The following is a 6,642-nucleotide window of genomic DNA, read 5'->3' as shown; positions in this document are numbered from 1 at the left end:
CGCATGACGTCAGGCGCACGACACAAAAAGTTGCGGTAACTTTTTTTCCTGATTTTTTATTTTTTTAATTTTTTTATGAAAATACCATATACATAACAAAAAGTGGTCTCTTTACAAAAAAAAAAAAAAAAAATACATTACATAAAGAAATTTAAATTCTACATAAGCTTTTTGGTACGATCTAGCCTATAAAACAAAAAAGTGCTAAAACGTGGTTTTAAAAGCACTAAAATGTATGTAGCATTTTTTTTTTACCTGGCAATAGCCTAATAAAAATAATAAAAGGTTTCACCTTTTTTCTAAATTAAAAACTAACAAAAAAAATAAATAAATAAAATAAATAAATAAATAAAAAAACAATAACAACCAAACATAGCCTAGTACCGTGTTTTTTTGGACACGTACCATGCAATGGAAGATTTACCACGTAAGAATATTCTATCAATACCATGATATTTGAATATGGTGATAATTCATTACCATAGTACAGTTAATCATTTATTACGGTGTATCACCATTTTACACCATTAGGTCTACTATAATATGGAACCACCATTTTAGTAAGGGTTTCATGGATGTTCTTCAGCAATTTTGTTCCTAAAGTATCCGATCAAAATGTAATTTTCTGGAAGACTTCAGGAAAGGTCTTCATGGATCAGAACATATTTTTGACCTTTAAACTCTTTAAAAGATCTATTTTGTCCTTTGTTTTGAAACATAATTTTAACTGATTCATGAAATACACATATATATAAACTTACATATATAAAAGCATATAAAATACTACAATAGTGCAAAAAAAATAAATAAAAAAATAAAAAAAATAACCTGTTTATTAATACTGATGACATGACATGACAAAACAGCAAGAATAACCAGAACTTTTCCTTAACCGTAAATGATTAGCATGTAAACATGGCCATTGTTGATTCATTTGGGCAGAGTACTGGACAACCTGTGCAAACAACTGTGTATTTACACCACAGTTTTCACTCAATACAAACAGATGGTTTTAGTGACTCAGCACTCTAAAGTGTGCATGACTTTGGCACAGTTGTGAAATAAATTCACATGTTGTTTTCCCATATCTTATCAGCCGTCAGCTAGACCTCCAGGCTCATTCAGATAACGGCCCACACGTTTGTTAGCAAGACCACCGTGTCAGCAGAACAGTATCGTTTTCATATTGATTTCATTTGGTTTTGTATATTGTAGATATAAAAACCACTACATAGATTTTGACATAGTCTTTTTATTGGTAATACTGATTACATCTTAATACATTTCCTATAGCACACATAGAGAGAAAAAGAGGGAGAGCACATTGGAAGAACAGATATGAATATTAATAACGAGAAGAACCAGGAGAAACAAAGATTTTATAATAATCTAACTTTTTCGTGACTGAATAAAATCCACATTGCAGGATTTGAGATCACATACAAAAAAACTCTGCAAAGTTGGAAGGCTCATCTTCAGAGAAATGTGAAGACATCAGATTTAAGCAAAGATTAAAAAAGACATTGGGAGAAAATGTGAATACTACAAATTGACCGCTATTGTTTTGATGTTGTAAGAGCAGCAATGCGTCACCACTAGAGAAACACAACACCGATTCACTCTTTCACATATGTGTAACACACTCAAACACATTCAGACGCACACACAAGCTTCTCATTAGTGGCCTGATTAGATTATAACACTCGTCACTTGAACCGTTTCATCCTACAGGCCATTGATTGGAGAAGTATCCAGTGGATAACAGAGATTAAACTCTTTTGGTGGTTATTCAGTGCATACACGGCAAAAAATGATATTCTTCCTAAGTATTTTTGTCTTGTTTTCCTGTACAAATATCTAAACATTCTTAAATCAAGATACAATAACAAGATATTTTGAAAAATTGGCTGAGTTTTTGCTTAAAACAAGAACAAATATCTGCCAATGGGGTCAGAAAAATAATCTCGTCTTCCATTTGAATTAAGTCGATTTTTCTGACCCCGTTGGCAGATATTTTTTCTTGTTTTAAGTGTAAAGTTACTTAAACTTTTCATAAAACAAGACATAAAATATTAAGTCATTTCGCTTCTCAAGTAAATGTATCTTGATTTGAGAATGTTTAGATATTTACACTGGAAAACAAGACAAAAAAACTGAGGATAAAACTTTTTTTTGCAATGATTTAGGTTTAAAACATTTTTAGTGCATGAAGATTGTGTTTCTGTTTAAGCATAAAAGTGAGTGAATTTTTGAATATCTTGTAAAGTTATGTATTTTCTCTAACTATAAAAGTGTGGTAAAGAGCGCCCCCTACAGGTTTAGACAGCATTTGAGCAAAGCACAATGAGGGCTGTTGATTAAATGCAAATCAGATGCTTACATTGAACACTGACATAATTCGAGGTCCCTTTTGTAGACTGGCAGCCAAAGCACGATCCATTCCATAATAAAAACACATGCATCATGTGACCAAGCGTGACAGCGGCAAACGCTGCGATTGACCCACGCTAATAAAAACATTGTTCATTATTTCACATTTTCACATTTGGGCTCAGCCAACACTGCTCAAACAACAACAAATGCCTTTACAAAGCATGCCGTACAATCAGAATAATTATGTTTTACCATGATAGTTAATATCAGTAAGTCATCATCATTTTTAGACAAAATAGTTATATGCACTTACAAAGCTCAGAAAATAGATAGAATCACCAGCATTCAGTATAAAATAAACAATGAAAAGAAAAAAAAAAATTCACCAAAATGTATTATTGTGAAGTGTAAGTTCATGCAAATAGTATCCATCTACAATATAAGTTAACACTATGCAGCGGTAGTTTTACAAGATATCTATTTATTGAGCTGTTGTATTTTTCAATGATCTTCAATAAACACATAAGAAATTACACCGGTTTGTCGACATGCAGATTGCTGTTTGCGGTGGATGTCGCATTTTTCACCATTTACAACTCTGGGTTCATTAAAGCCAACTACAAAAGTAAAAGTCACATTTCAGAATAAAATTAAAAGCAACAGAAAACACAAACTTACGGAAGCATGTTTCCGCCACTAAATAAAAAAATTTTTTTCCTCACGATTGCGAGTTTTTATAATGCAATTCTGACTTTTTTCTCAGAATTGCGAGATATGAACTCATTTGCAAGTTATAAAATCAGAATTCCATTATATAAAGAATTGCGAGTTTATATCTCAATTCTGACTTTATAACCCGCAATTTTGACTTTCTTTTCTCAGAATTGAGTTTATATCTTGCAATTCTGACTTCGTAACATGCAACTGTGTCTTATAAAGTCAGAATGTGAGATATAAACTCGCAATTCTGAGAACAAACATCAGTCTTTTTTAGCTCACAACTGCACATTATAATATGTAATTGCGAGTTTATATCTCACAATTTTGACTTTATAACTCACAATTGTGAGTTTATATCTCGCAACTGCGAGAAAAAAGTCAGAATTGTGAGATAAAAAGTCGCAATTACCTTTTTATTTTTTATTACATGGCGGAAACAAGCTTCCATACAAACTAGCCTCAACAAAGGTCATGTGACTTCAGTTGGCGGCCCACATTCAGTAGCAGAGAAATCTTTTGACGGGACGTCAAAAACAGTACCAGTTGTCAGGAAGCCCCCTAATCAAACCATATGCGCAAATATTAGACTGTTTTCCAATTCTGCTAGATAGAAAGATAACTAACAAAAACATCCCTTCAAATCTGCTGAAAAGAGTCGACTGTGCGTTATGGCTTTCAACACTTTAATATAGTGACTATGCTTTCACATTCAGGATATCAGTGCCATTGCAGTGTAAAACCACACGTACACACACTCACACTCTTAAAAAGGATACAAAAAAAAAAAAAAAAAAAAAAAGAACAATACTGCCTTAATTACACCACATAAATTATATATAAAAAGTTCCTGTGTGTACAGAACAAAAAGAAAAACGAGGAACTATAGCTGTAGGTGCCTGAGTCGAGGTGAATCACAACGTTCATGTGACGAAGGTAGAAACTTGTTAAAATTCGTCTCATTGGTTGCTGATCACCGTGGTAACCAGAATGGCTATTTAAATCTCGAACACACGTGGCCAGTGAACAGCAGTACTTTTTCTCGCTGCTTTACAATAAAGGCCCTTAAAAACAACATGCTGTACGCTCTCAAAACGAGTCAAGTCGGTCCTACAAGATCCCTAGAGAAAAAAACAAACTTATTTCACTGTTCAGAGAGAAAACTATAACCCGTACCGACACTCGCTCTGTCTTTACAGTGAAATGATCGTAAACACACCGCAAAAAAGATTTTCTTACTCAGTATTTTTGTCGTTTTCCAGTTCAAATATCTAAACATTCCTCAATCAAAAACCAAAATGACTACTTTATGCTTAAAACAAGAAAATAATTCTGCCAATGGGGTCAGAAAAGTATTTTTCTGTTCCTAACCCTATTGGCAGATATATTTTCTTGTTTTCAGCAAAAACCCACTTAATTTTGATCATTTTTTTCAGAAAGCAAGACTTAAAAGGCTCATGACATAAGAAAACAAATTTGCCTTGATCTTTTGACATATAAGAGGTCTTTGTACCATTAAAACATCCTGCAAGTTTCATGGTTTAAAGCGTCCTCCTCATTATAAACAAAGCATTTGTTTAATCAAGCTCCAAAAATGGTTCGTTTTGATATTGTGGGATCTGTGATGTCACACAGGCAAGTACATTTTTTACATGACTGCCTCCAGAGCAAGACATCGATGAATAGTTATACATCATCGCACCATAGGCCCCGCCCACTGCCATCAGTCGCTTAATGGCTGATATTTGCCTACATGGATAATGTTTTAAAAACACTTATGTGTGATAGCGAGTGGGCGTTGATACTGTTTTCTATGCAATGATGTTAGCCATTCATAAACAGTGACCGTTTACTGACAAGCCTTAAAGGACCCACCCCTTAAAAATGGGTAATTTCAGACAAAGGGTCAGAATGAAGGCTGATTTTCTGCATATGCGGAAAATCAGCCTTTATTCTGACCCTTATTCTGAGAAAGAACGCATGTGTTCAGTATCCGTGCATTATGTCTTAAAGTGACAGCAGCCTAATATTCCTGCTGTCTGTATGTATTTTTAATGTTAAACAAACAACTAAAGACAAGGAAATCACTCATTGCTCTTGACTGAATAGCTTTTGTAACTTAATTAATAATTAAAAATTAATAATGATTAATCTTTAATTTATACAGCTACTTTATTCAAACTCTGTACCTGAAATGTTTGTATGTATGTATGTATATATATATATATATATATATATATATATTAATATCTTTAATATCTGAGAACATTTTGCTTCAAATAAATGTATCTTGATTTGAAAATGTTTAGGTATTTGTACGGAAAAAACAAGAAAAATTCACATTCTTACAATCTCACAGACAACTTTAACAGAACTTGGTAAATAGCATCCCAAATAAGACCAGATCAGCACCAACTGTCAATAAGATGGACACATCAACTGCTGGCCAATAAACGAGATTATGCTCCGATTTAGAGACAAACAGCTCTGACTGACGGAAATTCAACTTGGCAACCTGCAGATATACGAGGCAAACCTCAATGATGTGATGATGTCAGCTGCCTCCAAGCGATCTGATTGGAAAGTCAATGGTGACCACGAAGCACCCTGATAATACAAACACTGATCACGGTTACGGGAAATCTGGTCGCCACCACATATGAGTTTTAAATCTTAGAAACTACGTGTGTGCTGCCGCTGTTTTATGTTATTTAAACAGCAAGCCGTGAACTTGAACATGTACAGCGCTGCCGAAGTACACTTCAGATTACTTAAACACCAAAAAAACAAAAACAATACTTAAAATCCATGCTTAAAAAAAAAGAGAGAGAACTCAAAAGTGTTTTAAAACAAAACAGTAATTTGACCATCAAATATACAATCTCAAGAACAACAGCAATCCTGACGGAAGTATTAATCATTATAATAGTAGTAACAATAACAAGAATACAATAATAATAATAATAATAATAATAATAATACATGATCTACTGTATTTGGGAGTACCTGGGCACAGGGGGCATAAGGCCAGTGAAGACGAAAGTGGAGCGCAAAGGACTGTGGATAAGAAGGCAATCGTGCGGGATATTATAACTCTAGACAGGAACCTGGAGTCTATTATCGCTCTCAATGATTAATAAATGCAGTGCTGCTCTTGCGTCGGTGGTGAGTCTTGGCATAAAGACGTGCTGGGTGGAGTCGGAGGTGAGGGGTGGTCTGGACGCTGTGTTTCAAGAGCAGCCCAGCAGGTAGAGAGATAACTGTTGGTTAGCATGCAGGGGGAGGACGGCTGTGTCCAGCGTTGGAAGGCTGGAGGTTTGGGAGCGCTCCGACGCTGGACCCCTGCTGCCGTCCTATCAGTCCTCCCTGTCCTTCACCTCCACATCTAATGTATCCTCTGCAGAGCCACTCTGAAATACAAAAACACATTATATGACTTGCAACACCGTGTTCTTTAAAGAATCCTCACTCTAAAAAGTAATTCAGGGGACTTGTTACCACAACTTAAATAAATGCATGGTTGCAAGTTAAAAATTCTAATTTTTTGTTTTA

The 6,642-nt window shown here is 34.6% G+C and overlaps 1 protein-coding gene across 45 annotated transcripts in view; it reads right to left on the bottom strand.

Annotated features, from left to right (window-relative positions):
* Positions 1–1,232: 1,232 nt before the first annotated feature.
* Positions 1,233–6,642, bottom strand: part of LOC127521735 (calcium/calmodulin-dependent protein kinase type II subunit beta) — a 79,802-nt gene continuing 74,392 nt past the window's right edge. For all 45 annotated transcript variants that reach the window (XM_051911114.1, XM_051911122.1, XM_051911125.1 and 42 more), the window contains one exon: positions 1,233–6,500. The gene's annotated coding sequence lies outside the window, so the exon portion shown is untranslated. The remainder of the gene's footprint in view (positions 6,501–6,642) is intronic.

Source organism: Ctenopharyngodon idella, chromosome 10 (genome assembly GCF_019924925.1).
Source record: "Ctenopharyngodon idella isolate HZGC_01 chromosome 10, HZGC01, whole genome shotgun sequence".
In the NCBI taxonomy this organism is placed as follows: domain Eukaryota; kingdom Metazoa; phylum Chordata; class Actinopteri; order Cypriniformes; family Xenocyprididae; genus Ctenopharyngodon; species Ctenopharyngodon idella.
The sequence above is the reverse complement of the archived record's forward strand: the minus strand, read 5'-3'. Positions and strand labels throughout refer to the sequence as shown.